Source organism: Neomonachus schauinslandi, chromosome 10, assembly GCF_002201575.2.
Source record: "Neomonachus schauinslandi chromosome 10, ASM220157v2, whole genome shotgun sequence".
In the NCBI taxonomy this organism is placed as follows: Eukaryota; Metazoa; Chordata; class Mammalia; order Carnivora; family Phocidae; genus Neomonachus; species Neomonachus schauinslandi.
The window spans coordinates 57,967,535-57,991,933 of record NC_058412.1 but is presented as its reverse complement, the minus strand read 5'-3'; the positions used below and the strand labels follow the sequence as shown (position 1 = coordinate 57,991,933).

The window sequence follows — 24,399 nt, the reverse complement described above, 5'->3', positions numbered from 1 at the left end:
TTATGTTAACTTATTATTTACTTCCTTTATTTATTTAGTCTACCTTCCCAAGTAGATTGTTTTCTAAAGCTTATCAGCAGCATCTTATATTCCTCCCTGTAGTCTTAGCACCAAGAAATGCCTTGATGACAACTGTGCTTCTATAAAAATACATGTTACTTGTCTGTCATTAAATCAAAATTACTTGCTATTTTGGGATATTTTTGTATAGACTGGGATGTTTTGTTTAGCTATATAGTTCAAAAATTGCATAACACTTATGATATGGAATCATGCTGTGAAATCTGGATTGTAATGCTTTCATAGGACATCTGAATTTTTAAGATAGTAGATGGCCCTTGCCTTTAGGTAGATAAAAGTATAAATCCTACAGTAAGATGGTTATTCTCTTGAAGATCTCTAGGAATGTAAAAGTTAAGTCTCTCTTAGAAACTTGTTCAACATTCTCTCTTCCCAGTAGTCAATAAATTATTCTTATGACTAAACAAAACTAAACACAAAAAACAAACCCTACCCTGCTTGAATTTATGTTTTTTAATCTTCCTTAGACTTTAAAAACAGCGCAGGGTACTTCGTGTAGTGTTAAATAGAAATTGTTATGTCTGTAATCTTGACATTTTTCAAGCTAAACAACTTTTCAAAACTATTAAAAATAGACACTGAGTTTCACCATGTTAGTCATTATCAATCTTCCTTGAATCCATGCCAATTTTTTCATGTAAAGGAAATTAACTTTCATGACAGAAGGGTTAAGATCTAAGATCTAGATTCTAGAAGGACGTCTAAGGGGATTGGTGTAATGAAGTGATTGCTTCTGACTCTGGTATGTTACAGTCTTTTAAATATATACCACTGCTGTTTATTTTTCTCATAAAAGCCAGTGGTTACTGCTTCATTTAGTTTCTTGTCAACAGTAACAGTCCCCATCTCTTAACTATATTTGTCTTAGTCACGATGAGAGGCCCCATTAGGTAAAGAAAGGGCCAGACAGTAAATATTTTAGGCTTTGCAGGCCAAGAGGCAAAACTGAAGATATTATGTAAGTTCTATTAAGTTTTTATTGATAAAATTTAAATTATAATTGAGTATTTTGTGTGATACATATCTAATGGGAATGTGGGGATAGCATTTAATTGGGGTTCAAAGTTAGTGTTTTCTCTTATCAAACTCAACTGCAAATGTTCTGTTAATGCTGATCTTGGTATATATTTTGTATATTTCACCTTTGAAAATGCCCTTTCAAACGGGTAGGTACTACCAAATACTGATACCAGTCTATGAGCAGCATCATATTTTATAGGATTCTGTTAGATTCTTCTCTTGATGTTGGCCTTTTAGCATGTTATTACATTGCAGATTAATCATTGCTGGTTCTGGGAAGCTCCTCAATTGCACAGTTGATGGATTTTGAAATAGGGACATTTACTTGGCATTCGTATTTAGGTCTGAAAAATGCTGCTGGAATTAGGGGGGCCAGTTGTTCTGATATTCTGGGACTGAGTGGTTTCCCAGGATTTGGGACTCAAAGTGCTAAAATTGGGACTTTGTTACCCTTACTAGAAGTTAGTTTGAGATCAGAAAACAGATCTACTTCAGATTTATGTGGGAATACAGATCTCATTTCTTTTTTTAGTTCTTGACAACCCAACTTGACATTACTTTATAATTCAAACAACATTAATAGCTTTACTTCAGTAAAAATTTCACATATAGTTACTGTTTTGCCTTGTAATTTTAGGTTCAGTTCATCAAGAAACATCAAATTTGAAACAAAAGATGATTTCAAAAAGCCATTCAATTTGATAATAGTGGTCAGTGGTGGTTCTCATTCAGAAAAATTTCAGTCTCAGCATAGAGCTAAAAAAAAAAAAGCTACTCCTTTTACCACTGCTAAGTTTTTGAACTTCTGGATAGAAGGGCAAGTCAGGATATTCAGCTTCTATTTTTGACAAAAATTCACAAAACTGAAAGTGGTGAAACTCACAGGAGTGAATGAAGTTCACCTTTGACATTTTCGGTTCAGTAACATATGATGTATTTATATATTTTCTGCAAAGTAACTGTTGGTTGAGTAATATATTTAAACATCTAAAATTTTTAAATTAATTTTATTTTAAATAATAGATTTAAACACCTTAACTTTTTTTTTTTAACACCTTAACTTTTTTTAAACACCTTTAAAAAAATATATTTTATTTATTTATTTGACGGAGAGAGCGAGCTCAAGCAGGGGGAGCAGCAGGCAGAGGGAGAGGGAGAAGCAGGCTCCCCGAGGAGCAGGGAGCCTGACGCAGGGCTCAATCCCAGGACCCTGGGATCATGACCTGAGTCCAAGGCAGCAGCTTAACGACTGAGCCACCCAGGTGCTCTTTTAAACACCTTTTCATAAGCTTCGTAAATTTGTCTTTTTTCCCCTCCACATATTTATCATAATCAGTTGATTATGCACATCTTAGCAGATTCCACTTTAGGTTGAAATGAATTAGAGTTTTCTCAACTTTGAAAATATTCTTTTTTTTTTAATTTTTTTAAAAAAATTTTTTTTTTTTAAGATTTTTTATTTATTTGCGAGAGAGAGAATGAGAGACAGAAAGCATGAGAGGGAGGAGGGTCAGAGGGAGAAGCAGACTCCCCGCCGAGCAGGGAGCCCGATGCGGGACTCGATCCCGGGACTCCAGGATCATGACCTGAGCCGAAGGCAGTCGCTTAACCAACTGAGCCACCCAGGCGCCCCCTCAACTTTGAAAATATTCTTACCTGAAGTTGTTTTGCACAGACTGTTCATAGAGGCTAATTCGCCAGTTACTTCAAACTTGGCATTGACTCCTCAAATTAAGAGAAAGAAAAAGTTGAACAGTGTACATCTGTTGACAGCAGAAAACCACTTTAAATCATTTTCCTTTTTTTGTCTTGCTTTTAAATAAACTATTAATGTTGCTCCCAGTGTCCTCAACTTTTTAAGCAAATGTACTTGCCCAATGGCCAAAAGTCTTAAGTTTGTTTTCTCTGGACACATTTCTTCATCTTCTACAGTCAAACATGGTTTAATTAACTCACCATCAGTGAATGGCTTTCCTTGCTTGGTTAACAAATGAGCCACTCAGAAACTTACTTTGGTCATACTTCATGTTTATTTTCTGTTAGTGAAGAAATTCTCCTATGATGAGACACTTTGTAAATTTTCTACTTTTTCTCACTGTTGCTTGCCTGTGGGCAGGGGATACTACGATGAGTCCTTTGGTAATATTGCTGTATATTGGATTCTTTTGAGCATAGCTATAGTATCATTACATTATAAACACAATGCTTTGCTTTCAATAACAAAACCACACTCGACTGTGCCTCAAAAGTGTGACATTGTAAGTCCAATTTTCTTTCCTTATTTTGATAAGATGGGTATGCACTGGTAATAAAAATTAAAAGTTGTGATGTGGCAATATGTGTGGCACTTGAAATGCTGTGCACCTATAACCATGTCACTACAATTGGCTGTGTGCCGAACAGCCAGGGAACGCGCTAATCAGTTCTGTCACTGTAGCATGAAAATAGCCATAAACAATATGGAAAAGAATGAGCATGGCTGTGCTCCAATAAAACTTTATTTGCAGACATTGAAATTGAATTTCATATAATCTTCATGTGTCACAAAATTCTGACTTTTTCCAAAGTTCTTTTGACTTTTTCCAAACCATTTAAAATGTAAAACCATTCTAGTTGTGGGCTCTACAAAAACAAGTGACACATGGGCTGTACTTTGTGCATCTCTAGTCTAGATAGCTTTTTTCAAACTATGTAATATTACTTATATTTTTTAACCCTTATATTCATTTCTATCAATTTTCCCTTTTTCATGTCATTTTAAAATTTATTTCTACTTAAATAAAAAAACTGAGTGAGGGCACCTGGGTGGCTCAGTCATTAAGCATCTACCTTCAGCTCAGGTCATGATTCCAGGGTCCTGGGATCAAGCCCCGCTTCGGGCTCCCTGCTCAGCGGGAATCCTGCTTCTCCTTTTCCCAATCCCCCTGCTTGTGTTCCCTCTCTCACTGTCTCTCTCTGTCAAATAAATAAATAAAAATTTTTTAAAAAGTTAAAAAAAACCTGAGTGATAGTTATTCTTTAAATGGAGGATAACTAACTTTAGCATAGCACCTAAAATACTCAGCAGAATGCCTGGCACATTGTAAATGCTCAATGATTGTTTGCTTTACTGTTGACATTCTTACTGAGATTGGCCCCTGATAGTGGTAGAGAGGTGTTTAAGATTAAAGAAGGAAGAAAAGAAGTAAAAAAGGAAAGAGGAAAGAAAGGAAAGAAGGAAGGAAGGGAAAGGAAAGAAGGAAGGAAGGGAAAGGAAGGAAGGAAAGGAAGAAAGAAAAGGAAGGAGAGATGCTTTCTACACACACACACACACACACACACACACACACACACACACACGTACACCCACACACACTTTCTAGCTTGCTTTGGAATACAGGACACAAAATCATGAGCCCTTTAAAATTGGGGTATGAGGATTATATCTATAACTTAACCATGTAGACTGTGATAGAAATAAACTAAATTGATAGGATGAGAATTGCTTTCCAGAAAAGCCTTGCTGGTTGTATCCTCGTCTCATGAGTTTTATAGGAAAGATGCTAAATTATTGAATAATTTCTTTCCATACCTGATCAAGAAAATTGTCCATGTTAATCTGACCTCTGTGATGCTTTTTTAAAAACAGAAACACTTGTGATCATTAGCCATTGTTTTAAATCCCTTACAGTGCATATCCATTAGGTCTTTCTGACTTGAACATATCCAGTGTTTCTGTTATTTCATCACAGATTTATTATATGAGCTTCCTCCCTAAGTTTAATGGGGCATTATTCTTAGACCAGTATTTCTCGAAGTATGGGATGAAGACTAATAACTGATCTGCAAAATATTTTTGGATGGCTAACTGTTTATTATTTGTGATAGAAAAAAGTTAGTAGAAACAATTAAAAACTTTTATGACACTTTGACAGGATAATTCTATGTATGCTTAACAAAAATTTGGGTATTTTTATTTTTAAAATTTTAATACATTTAAAAAGATGATATAATTGGCATATAACATTATATTAGTTTTAGGTGTACAACAAGATGATATGATATATTGTGAAATGATCACCACAGTATGTCTAGTTAACATCTAATACCGGTTACGACTTTTTCTTGTGATGAGAACTTTTAATATGCATTTTCTTAACACCTTTCAGAAATACAATACAGTATTATTGACTATAGTCATCATGGTGTACATTATATCCTTATGACTTATTTATTTTATAAATGGAAGTTTCTTTTTTTATTTTAAAGATTTTATTTATTTGCCAGAGAGTGAGAGAGAGAAATAAGAGAGCAAGCACAAGCAGGGGGAGCGGTAGGCAGAGGGAGAAGCAGGCTCCCCACTGAGCAAGGACCCTGATGCGGGACTTCATCCCAGGACCCTGGGATCATGACCTGAGCTGAAGGCAGATGCTTAACCAACTGAGCCACCCATGCATCGCTTAATGGAAGTTTCTACCTTTTGATCATCTTCACCCATTTCTCCCACCACCCCCATCTCTGGAAAACACTAATGTCTTTTTTGTCTATAGGAGTTTAGGTTTTTTGTTTTTTTTGTTTTTTAAGATTCCACATGAGTGAGATCATATGGTATCTGTCTTTCTCTGGCCGACTTATTTCACTTAGTATAATGACCTCAGGGTCCATCCATGTTGTCACAAATGACAGGTTTTCCTTGATTTTTATGGCTGAATAATATTCCCTTGTGTATTTATACCACATTTTATTTTTTCAACCATTGATGGACACTTAGGTTGTTTCCATGTATTGGCTGTTGTGAATAATGCTGCAGTTAACATGGGAGTACAAATATCTTTTCAAGTTAGTGTTTTTGTTTGCTTTGGACAGATACACAGAAGTCAAATTGCTGGTTCAAACAGTAGTTCTATTTTTAATTTTTTGAAGAATCTCCATCTTGTTTTCCATAGTGTACATTCATACCAGCAGTGCACAAGGGTTCCTTTTCCTCCACATCCTTGCCAACCGTTATTGTTTCTTGTCTTTTTGCTAATAACCATTCTCACAGGTGTGAGGTGATATCTCACTGAGGTTTTGATTTGCATTTCTTTAATGATTACTGATGTTGAGTACCTTTTCATATACCTGTTGGATATCTGTATGTTATCTTTAGAAAAATGTCTACTTAGATCTTGTGTCCATTTTTTAATTGGGTTGTTTGTTTGGTATTGAGTTGTTGAGTTCTTTATATATTTTGGGTATTAACCTCTTATTAGATACATGATTTGTAAATATTTTCTCCCATTCAGGAGATTGTCTTTTCATTTTGGTGATGGTTTCCTTTGCTGTGCAGAAGCTTTTTAGTTTGATGTAGTCCCACTTACTTATTTTTGTCTTTGTTGCCTTTGCTTTTAGTGTCAGATCCAAAAAATTGTCTCCAAGATAGATGTCATGGCACTCATTGCTTGTATTTTCTTTCTTTCTTTCTTTCTTTTTTTTTAAAGATTTTATTTATTTATTTGACAGACAGCGAGAGAGGGAACACAAGGAGGGGGAGCGGGAGAGGGAGAAGCAGGGTTCCCGCTGAGCAGGGAGCCTAACGCAGGGCTCGATCCCAGGACCTTGGGATCCTGACCTGAGCTGAAGGCAGACGCTTAATGATTGTGCCACCCAGGTGCCCCATCATTGCCTGTATTTTCTTAAGGTGTTTTACAGTGTCAGGTTTTATGTTCAGGTCCTTAATCCATTTTAGGTTATTTTGTGCATATAAGATAGTGGTCTAGTTTCATTCTTTTATATGTAGCTGTGACAGTTTTTCCAGCACCATTTATTGAAGAGACTGTCTTTTCCCCTTTGTATATTTTTGTACCCAGTGTTGTAAATTATTATTTTTTTTTAAAGATTTTATTTTTATTTATTTGAGAGAGAGAGAATGGGAAACAGAGAGCATGAGAGGGAGGAGGGTCAGAGGGAGCAGCAGACTCCCTGCCAAGCAGGGAGCCCGATGCGGGACTCAACCCCAGGACTCCAGGATCATGACCTGAGCCGAAGGCAGTCGCTTAACCAACTGAGCCACCCAGGCGCCCCCCCAGTGTTGTAAATTAATTGACCATATTTAGGTTTAATTCTGGGCTCTCTATTATTTTCCATTGATCTGTGTGTCTGTTTTTTATGCCAATATCATACTGTTTTGATTACCATAGCTTTGTAATACAGTTTGAAATCAGGAAGTGTGATACCTCCAGCCTTGGTTCTTCTTTTTTAAGACAGTTTTGGCTATTTGGGGTCTTTTGTACTTCCATACAAATTTTAGGATTGTTTATTCTTTTTCTGTGAAAAATGCCTTTATAATTCTGAAAGGGATTGCATTAAATTGTAGATTCCTTTGAGTAGTATGGACATATTAACAATATACTTCCAATCTGATCGTGGTTTATCTTTTAGTTTATTTGTGTCACCTTTAATCTTTCATCAATGCCTTATGGTTTTCAGTGTGCATGTCTTTCACTGCCTTGGTTAAATTTATTCCTAGGTATTTTATACTTTTTGATGCAGTTGTAAATCAGGTTGTTTTATTTCTTTTTCTCATAGTTCAATATTAGTGTATAAAAACACAACAGATTTTTGTATATGGATTTTATCCTACAACTTTAATGAACTTGTTTATTCTAACAGCTTTTTGGTGGAGTCTAGGTTTTCTATATCCTGTCATCTGCACATAGTGACAGTTTTAGTTCTTCCTTTTCAATTTGGATACCTTTTATTTATTTATTTTTCTTGCCTAAGTGCTCTGGCTATGACTTCCAATTCTGCATTGAATAAAATGACAAGAATGGGAATTCTTGTCTTGTTCCTGATCTCAGAGGAAAAGCTTTCAGCTTTCACCATTCAGGATAATGTTAGCTGTGGGCTTGTCATTTATGGCCTTTATTATGTTGAGGTATGTTCCCTTTATAACCACTTTTTGAGATTTTTTTTTAAATCATAAATGGATGTTGAATTTTGTCAGATGCTTTTCCTGTATATATTGAGATAATCGTTATGTTTTCATTTTGTAAATATGGTGTATCACAATGATGGATTTACAAATGTTGAACCATCCCTTGCATCCCTGGAATAAATTACACTTGATCATGGTGAATGATCCTTTTAGTGTTATTGTTGAATTTAGTTTTCAAATATTTTGTTGAGGTTTTTTGCATCTGTATTTGTCAGAGATATTGGCTTCTGTAGTTTTCTTTTGTATGGTGTCATTGTCTACTTTTGGTATCAGGGTAATGCTTCATAAAATGAGTTTGAAAATGTTCTCTGCTGTTTTTTGAAAGAGTTTCAGAAGAATTGGTATTCTTATTTAAATGTTGGTAGAACTCACCAGTGAAGTCATCTGCTCCTGAACTTTTCTTCTGGGAGAGATTTTTGATTAGAGATTCAATCTACTTGTTATTGGTCTGTTGAAGTTTTTCTGTATATTCATGATTCGCTTTGGTAGGCTGTATGTTTCTAGGGCTTTGTCCATTTCTTCAGATTTTCCAATCTGTTGGGCTTTAATTGTTCATAGTAGTCTCTTATCCTTTGTAAAGGTTTCTGTGATAGCCATTGTAATGTCTCTTTCATTTCTGATTTTATTATTATTATTATTTTTTAGTCTTCATTTTTTTTTTTTTTAAAGATTTTTTATTTATTTATTTGACAGAGAGAGACACAGCGAGAGAGGGAACACAAGCAGGGGGAGCAGGAGAGGGAGAAGCAGGCTTCCCGCCAAGCAGGGAGCCCGATGCGGGGCTCGATCCCAGGACGCTGGGATCACGACCTGAGCCGAAGGCAGACGCTTAATGACTGAGCCACCCAGGCGCCCCTTAGTCTTCATTTCTTTTATTTCTGCTCTGATTATTGCTGTTTCTTTTTACTAACTTTGGGTTTAGTTTGTTCCTCTTTCTCTAGTTCCTTGAAGAGTTTATTTGAGATCTTGTTTCTTAATGAAGGCATTTATCATTCTGACCTTCCCTCTTAGAGCTGTTTGTGCTGAGTTCCATAAGTTTTGGTATGTTGTATTTCCATTTTCAGATTTCTGATTTCTCAAGATTTCTCAGATTTCTCAAGATATTTTTTGCTTTTTCTTTTGGTTTCTTCTCTGACTCCTTGGTTGTTCAGCGGAATGTTGTTCAGTCTTCACATATTTATAAATTTACCACTTTTCTTCTTGTAATTGATTTTTAGTTTCAAACCACTGTGATCAGAAAAAAATGCTTGATATGATTCAGTTCTCTCAAAATTTTTATGACAGTTTTGTGGCCTAACATATGATTTTTCCTAGAGTATGTTCCATGTGCACTTAAGACTGTATGCTGTTGCTTAGATAGAATCTTCTCTATGTGTGTGTTAAGTCCATCTAGTCTAACATGTTATTTAAGTACAATGTTTTTTTAATAGATTTTCTGTCTAGATGATCTAATTGATGAAAGTGGGGAATTTAAGTCCTCTACTATTTTTTAATTGATGCTATTTCTCCCTTTATGTCAATTAATGTTTCTTTATGTATTTAGGTGGATAAATATTTACAAATGTTTTATCCTCTTGTTTGATTTGTTCTTTTATCATTATTTTATGACCTTGTTTGTTTCCTATTATAGTCTTTGTCTTAAAGTGTATTTTGTCAGCTATATATTTGGTAAATATACCTACCCCAGCTTTCTTTTGATTTTCATTTGCATGGAGTATATTTTTTCTGCCCTTTACTTCCATTTTGCACATCCATACATCTGAAGTGAGTCACCTGTAGACAGCATATACATGGATCTTGTATTATTATCCACTCAGCCACTGTGTGTCTTTGTATTGGAGAATTTAGTTCATTTTCATTTAAAGCAGTTTTTGATGGGTCTGTACTTACTGGCATTTTGTTAATTGTTTTCTGGCTGTTTTTAGGATTTCATTGTTCCTTTCATTTTTCTTGCTCTCTTCCTTTGTGATTCAATGATTTTCTTTTTCTTTTAATTTAATTTTATTATGTTATGTTATTCACCATACATTACATCATTAGTTTTTGATGCAGTGTTCCATGATTCATTGTTTGCATATAACACACAGTGCTCCATTCAATATGTGCCCTCTTTAATACCCATCACCAGGCTAACCCATCCCCCCACCCCCCTCCCCTCTAGAACCCTCAGTTTGTTTCTCAGAGTCCATAGTCTCTCATGGTTCGTCTCTCCCTCCGATTCCCCCCCCTTCCTTTTTCCCTTCCTACTATCTTTTTTTTTTTTTAACATATAATGTATAATTTGTTTCAGAGGTACAGGTCAGTGATTCTATAGTGATATGCTTAGATTCCTCTTATCTTTTGCATATCTATAGGCTTTTGCTTTGTGATTACCATGAGGCTTACATAAAACAACACATATATATTATTTAACACACACATATATAAAATAGTCTTATCTTAAATTGATAGCTTAAGTTTAGATCCATTCTAAACCTCACTTTTTTTCTCCCTTTCCCACATTTTATGTTTTGATGTCACAATTTACATCTTTTAGTTTTCAGTATTCATTTACAAATTACTGTAGTTGTATTTTTACTACTTTTGTCTATTAACCTTCATATTAGATTTGTAAATAATTAAGATTACTCTGAATTTTACTATTTATTTGCCTTGACCAGTGAGATTATACTTTCATATATTTTCCTATTACTAATAGTACCCTATGTTTCAGCTTAAGGAAGTCCCTTTAACATTTCTTGTAAGTCTGGTCTAGGGGCAATAATTCCTTTAGCTTTTGCTTGTCTGGAAAACTCATATTCTACCTCCCCGCCCCACCCAAATCTGAAGGACAGCTTTGCTAGGTAGAGTATTTGGAAAACTTGGCAGTTTTCTTCTTTCAGTATTTCCAATATATTGTGCCCACTCCCTGCTGACCTGCCAAGTTTCCACTCAAAAATTTTGATTGTCATGGGCTTTCACGTGTGTGGTAACAAACTGTTTTTCTCTTGCTGCTTTTAAGATTCTCTCCTTGTCCTAGGAACAAATATTGTTAAAATGTCCATACTACCCAAGGCAATCTGGTTTAATGCAATCCCTATCAAGATACCAACAGCACTTTTCAAAGAACTAGAATAAATGATCCCAAAATTTGTATGGAACCACAAAAGCCCTCAATAGCCAAAACAAGAATTAATACCTGTTCTTCTGAAACTGTTCCAAATAATAGAAATGGAAGGAGAACTTCCAAACTCATTTTATGAGGCCAGCATTACCTTGATCCCCAAACCAAAGACCCCATCAAGAAGGAGAATTACAGACCAATATCCCTGATGAACATGGATGCAAAAATTCTCACCAAAATACTAGCCAATAGGATCCAAGAGTACATTAAAAGGATTATTCACCACGACCAAGTGGGATTTATTCCTAGGCTGCACTTTTGGTTCAACATCCACAAATTAATCAATGTGATACACTACATTAGTAAAAGAAAGAACGAGAACCATATGATCCTCTCAATAGATGCAGAAAAAGCATTTGACAAAGTACAGCATCCTTTCTTGATCAAAACTCTTCAGAATATAGGGATAGAGGGTACATACCTCAATATCATAAAAGCCATCTATGAAAAACCCACAGTGAGTATCATTCTCAGTGGGGGAAAACTGAGAGCTTTTCCCCTAAGGTTAGGAACATGGCAGGGATGTCCACTATCAGCACTGCTCTTCAGCATAGTTCTAGAAGTCCTAGCCTCAGCAATCAGACAACAAAAAGAAATAAAAGGCATCTGAATTGGCAGAGAAGAAGTCAAACTCTCACCCTTCGCAGGTGATATGATACTTTATGTGGAAAACCCAAAAGACTCCACGCCAAAACTGCTAGAACTCATACAGGAATTCAGTAAAGTGGGAGGATATAAAATCAATGCACAGAAGTCAGTGGCATTCCTATACACCAACAACAAGACAGAAGAAAGAGAAATTAAGGAGTCGATCCCATTTACAGTTGCACCTAAAACCATAAGATACCTAGGAATAAATCTAACCAAAGAGGCAAAGAATCTATACTCAGAAAACTATAGAATACTCATGAAAGAAATTGGGGAAGACACAAAGAAATGGAAAAACGTTCCATGCTCATGGATTGGAAGTACAAATATTGTGAAAATGTCTAGAGCATTCTCTAGTACCTAGAGCAGTCTACACATTTAATGCAATCCGTATCGAAATACCATCCACTTTTTTCAAAGAAATGGAACAAACAATCCTAAAATTTGTATGGAACCAGAAAAGACCCCGAATAGCCAGAGGAATGTTGAAAAAGAAAAGCAAAGCCGGTGGCATCACAATTCCGGACTTCCAGCTCTATTACAAAGCTGTCATCATCAAGACAGTATGGTACTGGCACAAAAACAGACACATCGATCAATGGAACAGAATAGAGGGCCCAGAAATGGACCCTCAACTCTATGGTCAACTCATCTTTGACAAAGCAGGAAAGAATGTCCAATGGAAAAAAGACAGTCTCTTCAACAAATGGCGTCAGGAAAATTGGACAGCCACATGCAGAAGAATGAAACTGGACCATTTCCTTACACCACACACAAAAATAGACTCAAAATGGATGAAAGACGTAAATATGAGACAAGAATTCATCAGAATCCTAGAGGAAAACACAGGCAGCATCCTCTTTGACCTCAGCCGCAGCAACTTCTTCTTGGAAACATCGCCAAAGGCAAGGGAAGCAAGGGCAAAAATGAACTATTGGGACTTCATCAAGATAAAAAGCTTCTGCACAGCAAAGGAAACAGTCAACTAAACCAAAAGACAACCGACAGAATGGGAGAAGATATTTGCAAATGACATATCAGATAAAGGGCTAGTATCCAAAATCTATAAAGAACTTACCAAACTCAACACCCAGAGAACAAAGAATCCAATCAAGAAATGGGCAGAAGACATGAACAGACATTTTTCCAAAGAAGACATCCAAATGGCCAACAGACACATGAAAAAATGCTCAACATCACTCGGAATCAGGGAAATACAAATCAACACCACAATGAGATGCCACCTCACCCCAATCAGAATGGCTAAAATGAACAAGTCAGGAAAGGACAGATGTTGGCGAGGATGCGGAGAAAGGGGAACCCTCTTACTGTTGATGGGAATGCAAACTGGTGCAGCCACTCCAGAAAACAGTATGGAGGTTCCTCAAAAAGTTGAAAATAGAGCTACCCTATGACCCAGCAATTGCACTACTGGGTATTTACCCCAAAGATACAAATGTAGTGATCCGAAGGGGCACGTGCACCCCAATGTTTATAGCAGCAATGTCTACAATAGCCAAACTATGGAAAGAGACTATACATCCATCAACAGATGAATGGATAAAGAAGATGTGGTATATATATACAAGAGAATATTATGCAGCCATCAAAAAAATGAAATCTTGCCATTTGCAATGACGTGGATGGAACTAGAGGGTATTATGCTAAGTGAAATAAGTCAATCAGAGAAAGACAATTATATGATCTCACTGATATGAGGAATTTGAGAAATAAGACAGAAGATCATAGGGGAAGGGAGAGAAAAATGAAACAAGATGAAACCAGAGAGGGAGACAAACAATGAGAGACTCTTAATCTCAGGAAACAAACTGAGTGTTGCTGGAGTGGAGGGGTATGGGAGGGATGGGGTGGCTGGGTGATGGACACTGGGGAAGGTATATGTTGTGAGTGCTGTGAACTGTGTAAGACTGATGAATCACAGAGCTGTATCCCTGAAACAAATACATTGTATGTGAATAAAAAAAAAATCCTACAGAAAAAGGAAAAAGAAAAGCAACTGGAGGTATTACAGTCCCAGATTTCAAGTTATATTACAAAGCTGTAGGAATCAAAACAGTATGGTACTGGCACAAAAACAGACGTAGATCAGTGGAACAGAATAGAAAACCCAGAAATAAACACACAATTTTATGGTCAGTTAATCCTTGACAAAGGGCAGGATATGCAATGGGAAAAAGACAGTCTCTTCAACAAATGGTATTGGGAAAACTGGACAACAACCTGCAAAAGAGTGGAACTGGACCACTTTCTTATACCATACACAAAAATAAACTCAGAATGGGAAACCTGAAACCATAAAAGTCCTAGAAGGAGAGCACAGGCTGTAAAATCTCTGACTTTGGCCATAGCAACATCTTTTTAGACATGTCTCCTGAGACAAGGGAAACAAAAGCAAAAATAAACACTATTTGGACTACATCAAAATAAAAAGCTTCTGCACAGCAAAAGACAACCTACTGAATGGGAGAGGATATTGCAAATGACATATCTGAAAAAGGGTTAATATCCAAAATACATAAAGGACTGATACAATTCAACACCAAAAAACAACCCAGTTAAAAAATGGGCAGAAGACATGAACAGACATTTCTCCAAAGAAGACATCCAGATGGCCAACAGACATGAAAAGATGCTTAATATCACTCATCTTAAGGGAAATGCAAATCAAAACCACAATGAGATATCACCTCAGTTCTGTCAGAATGGCTAAAATCAAAAATAAAAGAAACAACAGTGTTGGTGAGGATGTGGAGAAAAAGGAACCCTTACGCACTGTTGGTGGGAAGGCAAACTAGTGCAGCCATTGTGGAAAACAGATGGAGTTTCCTCAAAAAATTAAAAAAAAAACTACCATATGATCCAGTAATTCCACTACTGGGTATTTACCCAAAAAAGAAAAAATACTAATTCAAGATGGTAGATGTACCCCTATGTTTATTGCAGCATTATTTACAATAGCCAAATTATGGAAGCAGCCCAAGTGTCCATCAAATGATGAATGGATAAAGAAGATGTAGTATGTGTCTGTGTGTAATGGAATATTACTGAGCCATAAAAAGAATGAAATCTTGTAATTTACAACAACATGGATGGATCTAGAGGGTATAATGCTAAGTGAAATAAGTCAGAGAAAGACAAACACTATATGACTTCACTCATATGTGGAATTTAAGAAATCAATGAATGGACAAAGAAAAAAAAGAAACCAAAAACCAGACTTTTAAGTGTAGAGAACAAACTGATCATTACCAGAGGGGAGGTTGGTGGGGGGGATGGGTGAAAAAGGTGAAGGGGATTAATAGTACACTTATCTTGATGAACACTGAGTGGTGTACAGAATTGTTGAATCCCTATATTGTACACCTGAAACCAATATAATACTGTATGTTAACCAACTGGAATTAAAAAAACTACATAGATGTGAGGCTGAACCAGTTACCAACAACAAAAAAATTCTCTCCTTGTCTTCAACTTTAGACAATTTAATTATAGCGTGTCTTGGAGTGGGTCTCCAAGGGTTGGGAAGTTTTTAGCTTTTATCTCTTCAAATAAGTTTTCTACCCCTTTCTGTCTCTTCTCATTCTGGGGCCAGTATAATATGAATGTTGGTCCACTTGATGTTCTCCTATAAGCCCCTTAAGTTTTCTGCTCCTTTTTTTTCTTTTTGTTGCTCTGATTGGATGAACTCCGTTGACCTGTCTTTGAGTTTGCTGATCCTTTCTTATTCATCATCTGCTGCTAAATTCCTCTATTGTATTTTTCAGTTCTGTTATCATATTTATCAGCTTTGTGATTTCTCTTGGGCACTTTCTTATATTTTCTCTTTGTTAAAATTGTTAACTTTGTTCATGCATTTTTCTCCCAAGATTGGTAAGCATCTTTCTGTCATTTTGAACTTTCAATCAGGCAAATCACTTGTTTCATTAAAATCTTTTTCTGAGGTTTCATCTTGTTCTTTCATTCAGAACATATTCCTCTCTTTCTTCGTTTCCTTGACTCTATGTGTTAGTTTCTATGCATTAGATAAAACAGCTATTTCTCCCTGTATTGAAGGAGCAGCCTCATATAGGAATGATCTTCACCTTTCAACCTCTCAAACCTTTGTGCCTGTCCAAGCAGCCTACTTTATTCTTGGTGGCTGTGAGTAGTTGAGGGTTTGCCAAAACTTGTCAGTGTCCCATAGGAGAAGATCTTGGTTGGCCTCAGATTCAGACTGATTGGAAGCCAGACTGGGCTTTTAAAGGCAGCAGCTTTTAAAGTATGCAAACATACCTCTTTCAGGGGAAGACTGGGAATGTTTTTGTCTTTTCCTCTACACTGAATCCTGAGGTGGTAGCCTGTGAAAGCAGGTCCCACTGGCCACTAGAGTCAGGATATCAAGGGTTTTGTCCTCTGGGCAGCAGACAAAAGTTGTGGCACTAGACATGTAAACAAGCTCCTTTCTCAGAAACACCAGCAACCTGGAGTGAGGCAGAGGGAGTGCAGGAAGATCGTGCCCAACCTCTGAGAGGTCTAGAGAGGATACAGTTGGTTCCTAGATGGGTATTTAATTAAAAGCCTGTCACTCAGAGTGCAGCCAAGAAGATACACTAATAGACCTCTCACAGAAAGACTGGGCATTTCAGTCTGCTGCCTCTCTGTTGTACATTGGGGTAGCTGGTTAAGAACTCTTTCTCCATTTGTTGTAGTCATTTTGGATGTAAGCCTTGCTGGCCACCAGAGGTAGGTGATCAAAGGGTATCCCCGGGGTGGCAGCTACAAAAACTGGGATGCCAAACAAGTGCATAGTTCACTTCCAGGAGGTATTGGTAACCTGGAACGAGGCAAAAGAACACATAGATGGTTCCTCCCAGTCTCCATCTTTGGAGAGTATTTCCATAGAAACCTAGATGTGTGTTAAATTAGATGCCTTTCCCTCAGGTTGAAGCTTCAAGATAAGTAAATAGGCCTATTTCCCAGAAAGGCTGGATGATTTTCAGTCAGCACCTCTGTGCTGGGCCCCTTTAAGAACTCTTTCTGCATTTGCTTCAGTGTTGTGGTCTCATGGATGCAAGCCCAATTTGCTATGTGTTTAGGGCCTCATGTCTCAAGTGTAGGTCGTTGTCATTGTTGTCTTTTTACATTTTGCATTTTATTTACTTTTTGCTACTTGATTCAAAGTTACTGGTTTACAGATAGATATGCATTCTAGAATAAAAAGATTTTTTTGCCACTTTGTATACTACTAATATCCACCTGACATCTAGCCTGTGAGACCCTTTAGTTTCATTATCTTACACCTAGCCCCTGGAAGAAGTAGTAAAGTACATAATTATGCAGTATTGTATATTAATATATGTTGATCTCTCTGTGTCAGACCCTGTATAAAGACAGGTATGATGCAATGGGATTTACTTAACATCCTTGAGCCATAGTGTTTTCCTCTATATAATGGCAATAATTATTTAGAACCCTCAGGGTTAGAATGAGGACTTAGGAAGAGTTCCTTGTGAGCCACAAATTGCTGTATAAATGTTGGATTGATGTCATTTTCTTTCCTGCCTTACTTTCACTTCATTTAACAAACTTGTGTCTTTTATTTTTTTTAAAAGGCCAAGGTCCTGAAGATTTTTTTTTTTAATTGAAGTATAATTCACTTACAGTATTCTAGTAGTTTCAGGTATATATCATAGTGATTTGATATTTTTTATATTATGAAATTAACCCTATGGTAAGTCTAGTTACCATCTGTCACCATACAAAGTTATTACAATATTACTGACTATATTCCCTGTGCTGTATATTATATCCCCATGACTTACTTATTTTATAACTAGAAGTTTGTACCTCTTAATCCCCTTTACCTATTTTGCCTGCCCCCCAAGCCCTCCCCACTCTAGTAACCATCAGTTTGTTTCCTACATCTATGAGTCTGTTTTTTAGATTGCACATGTAAGTGAAATCATATGGTATTTGCATTTCTGTTTCACTTATTTCACTTAGCATAAAACCCTCTAGGTCCATCCATGTTGTCACAAATGACAAGATGAGTTATATTTCATTGTGTGTGTGCCTGCGTGTGTATATATCTCACTTTACCCATTCACCTATTGATAGACACTTAAGTTGTTTCTATAACTGGCTATTGTAAATAATGCTGCAGTGAACATAGGGTGCATATATCCCTTTGAATGCTGTTTTTGTTTTCTTTGGATAAATATCCCAAAGTGGAATTGCTGGATCATGTGGTAGTTCTTTTTAATTTTTTGAGGACCCTCCATACTGTTTTCCGTAGTTGCTGCACCAATTCACATTCCTACCAACAGTGTACAAGGGCTCCCTTTTGTCTACATCCTTACCAACACTTGTTATTTTTTGTATATTTGACAATAACCAACTTGACAGGTGTGGGGTGATACTTCATTGTGGTTTTGATTACATTTCCCTGATGATTAATGATGTTAAGTACATCTTCATGTCTTTTTTAGAAAAATGTCTATTCAAGTCCTCTGCCCATTTTTTACGTGGGTCATTCATCAGGTGCAGGTCTTAAAAGTTGGGGTACCACATGTGGGGTTCAAACACTCTGCTTTTCAGGGAGAAACTTAGAATTTAAAGTTCCCTCCTGATTGTGGGTTGCCAAACTACGGGTGGAGATTGTGGTAATATTGTGTCCCAGGCTCTCCTACCTATTTCATTGTGGGGTTTGTTTGTCTGCCCAATGTGTAGGAGTCACTGAGCTTTTTTGAGTTTACTTCAGAGAAAAAGTTTTCCATATGTAGATATAGATTTGTGTGTCTGTGGGTGGGGGGGATGAGAATTATTGTTTTTACTTTATTTTACAAACATACTGATCCATTTTGGATTGGAAATTATTTAAAAAGGGAAAGAAACAAAACTGGTCTTTCTCCACATACAGTTTCATTAATGTATGATTTCTATAAAGAAAGAAGGGAAGAAGCATGAAAAGTTTCTATTTTTTCCTTTAATGTACTTTCCCCCCTCTCTCTTGGGCTGATTTCCATTTTTTTTTTTTTTTAACCCTTCAAATTTCAGTAAAGATCTTAACTTAGACAACATGGTCATTCATTGGGTTTTTGTTTTTACTTTTTGGTGTATCAATTTATTTTATTTATTTTTTTAAATTTTATTTATTTATTTGACAGAGAGAGACACAGCAAGAGAGGGAACACAAGTAGGGGGAATGGGGGAGGGAGAAGCAGGCTTCCCGCGGAGCAGGGAGCCTGATGCGGGGCTCAATCCCAGGACCCTGGGATCATGACCTGAGCTGAAGGCAGACGCTTAACGACTGAGCCACCCAGGCACCCCTGGTGTATCAATTTAGTTTATAGCTTCCTCACAAGCCTCATCTCTATAGTATTACTGCCTCTTATTTTGCATTAGTAAATATCACCTTTATAAAGGTTTTGTACTGTGTAAATAGACTTGGCTAAGCAGGACCCATGGACAGTTAAGTTTGTAAGTCAATTTGGGCCCACATTTTTGTCATGATACCTGGTTGTTTGGTCAAACATTATTGTGGGTGTTTCTATGAATGTGTTTTGGATGAGTTTTCAAGTTAAGTTGATATACTGAGTAAGGCAGATTGTCCTTCCTAATGTACCCTCCCCAGAAAAGCCTGAATGCCTGAATAAAACAAAAGGCTGACTCTTTCTTGAATGAGAGGGAACCTCTGCTTGTCTGCCTTTGAGCTGGGGCATTGGTTGTTATCTGCCTCTGGGCTTGAACTGAAACATCAGCTCTTCCTGCATTTTGAGCCTTTGTCTTCAGATTAGAATTAGACCATCAGCTCTCCTGGGTTTCCAGCTTGCTGACTTCAGATCTTGGGACTTGTCAGCCTCTGTAATCACATGAGCCAATTCCTTATATTAAATACACACACGAACACACACCCCCCTGTTGGTTCTTGTTTCTGTAGAGAACCCTAATACAACCCATGTTCATTAATTTGTTCTTACTGCATTCATCTTTTGGTACTTACGTGTGGCAGTTCACACGTAGTAAGACACAAAGAGAAGACCTGATGTGTCATGTAGCCACCTATTTAGAATTGGTTGTTTTTAACTTGATTGAATACTATTTCTAAAATAGTTATTAGAAATGACTAAGATATAAATAGGGCAAAAGAGGATTCAGTGGGCTAGAGAACAAGGAAGGAAAAGATAAGAGTATTTCAAGGAAGGAATAGTCAATAATATAGAATGCTACCAGCGGTCATGTGGAGGAGCTCTGGAGAAAGATCATTAGAATTTGTCAGTAGGAAATGATTAATCATTTTCAAGTATTTTTTAGAAGCATTGGGTAGAAGGTGTCATACACACATTGTCTTGCTTGAAAAAACAGTTAAAATGTGTAGTAGTAAATAAGGTTGGATAGAGATGATATGTACAGGTTATACAAGGTCTAAATGGTTTAAGGTCACCCTAATGTCAGTTTGGAGAATGCCTCAAAGCCTTCTACCAAAATTTTTGTCTATGAACACATTATAGGCAGGGATTATCTCTTTTCCCTCTATTTCCAATGCATAACATAGTTTCTGGAACGTAGTAGGCACTTAATAAATATTTGTTGAATGCCAGGTAAAAGATTGTAAAAAGTCATGTTAAATCTTTTATCATAATTTCTCTCAAAATTAACCTTTTGTGTTCTTACTATCAGTATTTTCTTTTTTTTTTTTCCTTTAAAGATTTTATTTATTTGACAGAGACACAGCGAGAGAGGGATCACAAGCAGGGGGAGTGGGTGAGGGAGAAGCAGGCTTCCCACTGAGCAGGGAGCCTGATGCAGGGCTCGATCCCAGGACCCTGGGATCATGACCTGAGCCGAAGGCAGACGCTTAATGACTGAGCCACCCAGGTGCACCACTATCAGTATTTTCACACAGGTCTACTACCAAATTGTTATAATAAGCTTTCTAGGTAGGTTTTCCTTCTGTTTTTTCTCATTTCAGCCAACTTGAGATGAGGCTGTCAGATTGTTTTTATACCATGCTTTGGTTATATCACTGTCCTGCTTGACAACTTTATTATTTTTATTATTATTATTTTTTTCTGCTTGACAGCTTTAAAAGCCATATAAATACCTACTGAAATAAATGTAAACTCTTCAGCCTTACACCAAAGCCTTACCCAAAATCTGGCCCATAACCTGGGTTTCAGTCCTTATCTTCCACTGCTCCTTTATACTTCAGCATCATTAAGTTTAGAAAACATACAAAGCTATGATCTGCTAGCCAAATACAATGATTGTCCCTGTCAAAATGGCAGAATCTCACAACCAAATATTGGTTGTTCCAAAATAAGTCAAGTTCTTCAATTACATTTCTTTAATACCATGAAGGAAACTATATTAACCGGAGTGATACAAAAAGCTGTAGATGTTTAAATGTATACAACATGATGGGTTTGGAGATAAGCATACACCTATGAAACCATCATTATTATAACTGCCATAAACTTACCCATCACTTTCAAAAGTTCCCTCCCATAGCCCCTTTGTTGTTTCTCCTTTTTCCCTTTGTGGTGAGAGCACTTAGTATAAGATCTACTCTTTTAGCAAATTTTAAAGTATATAATACAGTATTATTCATCATAGGTCCTGTATTGTACAGTAGATCTCCAGAACTTGTTTTGCGTAAGTGAAATTTTGTACTCTTTGACCAACACTTTCGTATTTCCTCCTTTCCCCAGGCCCCTGGCAACCACCATTCTACTCACTGCTTCTATATGTTTGTTTTGGATTCCACATGTAAGTGAGATCATGTAAGATTTGTCTTTCTGTGTCTGGCTTATTTTACCTAGCATCCTGTCCTTCAGGCCAGTCCACATTGTAGCAGATGGCAGGATTTCCTTTTTTAAGACTGAATAATAGTCCATTGTATACCATGAGTTGTAGTTATTTATAAATTTTGCGTATTAACCCCTTATCTGATATTTGGTCTGAAAATATTTTCTCCCATTCTGTAGGTTGCCTTTTTATTTTGTTGAGGATTTCTTTTGCTATGAAGAAGCCTTTTATTTTGATCTAATCCCACTTGTCTATTTTTGCTTTTGTTGCCTGTGTTTTTGTTGTCCTATCCAAGAAATCATTGTCTAGTCCAGTGTCTGGCAGCTTTTCCCCTAGATTTTCTTTTAAGACTTTATTGTTCCAGGTTTTAAGTTTAGGTCTTTAATCCATTTTGAGTTGATTTTTTAGAAAAGATTTTATTTATTTATTTGAGAAAGAGAGAGATGACATGAGCTGGGTGGGGGAAGGCAGAGGGAAAGGAAGAAGCAGACTCCCTGCTGAGCAGTGACCCTGATATGGGGCTCAATCCCAGGACCCTGGTGTCCTGAGCTGAAGGCAGATACTTAACTGACTGAGCCACCCAGGTGCCCCTGAGTTGATTTTTAAAATATGGGGTGAGATAAGGGTCTGGTTTCATTTGTTTACATGTAAATTTCTAATTTTTCCACCAGCATCTGTGGAAGAGACTGTCTTTTCCCATACATATTCATGGGATCCTTGTTGAAGACCAGTTGTTCCTTATATATGGACTCTACTCTTTTAGCAAATTTTAAAGTATATAATACAGTATTATTCATCATAGGTCCTGAATTGTACAGTAGATCCCAGAAGTTGTTTTGTGTAAGTGAAATTTTGCTCTTTGACCAACACTTTCGCATTTCCTCCTTTCTTATCTTATTAGTTACATAGTTAGATAGATAGATAGATTAGTTAGATAGATTAGTTCTGGACTCTCTATTCTGTTTTATTAGTTTGTATTTGTTTTTATGCCAGTACCATACTGTTTTGATTATAACTTTGTAATATGTTTTAAAATTGGACAATGTGATACCTCCCGCTTTCTTCTTCTTGATCAATATTGCTTTGGTTATTTGGGGTCTGTTGTAGTTCCAAATGAATTTTCTATTCTATTTCTGTAAAAAGTGCCATTGGGATTTTAAAAAATATTTTATTTATTTATTTGAGAAAGAGACTGAGCACAAGCAGGGGGAGAGGCAGGGAGAGGGACAAGCAGACTCCCTCCTGAGCAGGGAGCCTGACACGGGGCTTGATCCCAGGATCCCAAGATCATGATCTGAGCCAAAGTTAGACACTTAACTGACTGAGCCACCCAGGCACCCCGCCACTGGGATTTTGATGGAGATTGCATTGAATGTACAAACTGCTTTGGGAACTACGGACTTTTTAACAATACTAAGTCTTCTAGTTCGTGAACATGAGATGTCCTTCCATTTATTTGTTTCTTTTCAAATTTCTTTCATCAATGTTTTGTAGTTTTCAGTATATTTTACCTCCCTGGTTAAATTTATACTTAAGTATTTCATTCTTTTTGATATTATTGTAAGTGGAACTGTTTTTTTTAAATTTCCTTTTGATAGGTGTTTAGTATATAGAAATGCAATTGATTTTTGTATGTTGATTTTGTATACTGTGTCTTTACTGAATTCATGTACTCTAAGTGCTTTTTGTGGAGGCTTGAAGGTTTTCTACATTTAAGAATATGTTATCTGCATTATATGTTTAAAAAAAAAAAACAGGGAAGAATGAAGGGAGGGAAATCGGAGGGGGAGATGAACCATGAGAAACTATGGGCTCTGAGAAACAAACTGAGGGTTCTAGAGGGGAGGGGGGTGGGGGGATGGGTTAGCCTGGTGATGGGTATTAAAGAGGGCATGTACTGCATGGAGCACTGGGTGTTATACGCAAACAATCATGGAACACTACATCAAAAACTAATGATGTAATGTATGGTGATTAACATAAAAAAAAGAAAAAAAGAATATGTTATCTGCAAACAGATAGTTTTACTTCTTCCTTTCCAATTTGGGTGGCTTTATTTATTTTTTGTTTTGTTTTTAATTGTTCGGCCTCATACTTTCTGTACTATATTGGAGAGGGGAAAGTAGACATCCTTGTTTCAGAAGTTAAATGGGATGCTTTCAGCTTTTCACTGTTGAGTATTGATGTTCACTGTGGCCTTTTCATAAATGGCCATTATTTTGTTGAAGTGTGTTTGTCTTAATATTCTTATTTATTGAGAGTTTTTTCTTTTTTATCATTAGGAGGTGTTGTATTTTGTCAAATGCTTTTCCTGTGTATATTGAGATGATCCTGTTAATTTTATCCTTTGTTATGTTACTGTGGTATGTCACATTCATTGATATTTGTATGTTGAACCATCCTTGCATGCCAGGGATAAATCATACTTGGTTAATATATGGTTCTTTTGATGTGCTGTTGAACTGAGTTTGCTAGTATTTTGTTGTGAATTTTTGCAACTATGTTTGCTAGAAATACCTGTAGTTTTCTTTTTTTCCTGATGTCTTTGTCTGGCTTTGGTATCGGGGTGATGTTGGTTTCCTAGAATAAGTGTAAGTGATCCCTCTTCTTTGACTTTTTAGAAGAGTTTGAGGAGGATTGGTGTTAATTCTCTTAATGTTAATTCATCTGTGAATCCATCTGGTCCCGGGCTTTTCTTTGTTGGAAGGTTTTTAATTACTCCTTC

The 24,399-nt window shown here is 36.6% G+C and overlaps 1 protein-coding gene across 1 annotated transcript in view; it reads right to left on the bottom strand.

The window, feature by feature from the left end:
- LOC110588787 (WD repeat containing planar cell polarity effector) overlaps window positions 1-24,399 on the bottom strand; it is a 341,481-nt gene that overhangs the window by 12,206 nt on the left and 304,876 nt on the right. The gene's annotated exons all lie outside the window — the stretch shown is intronic.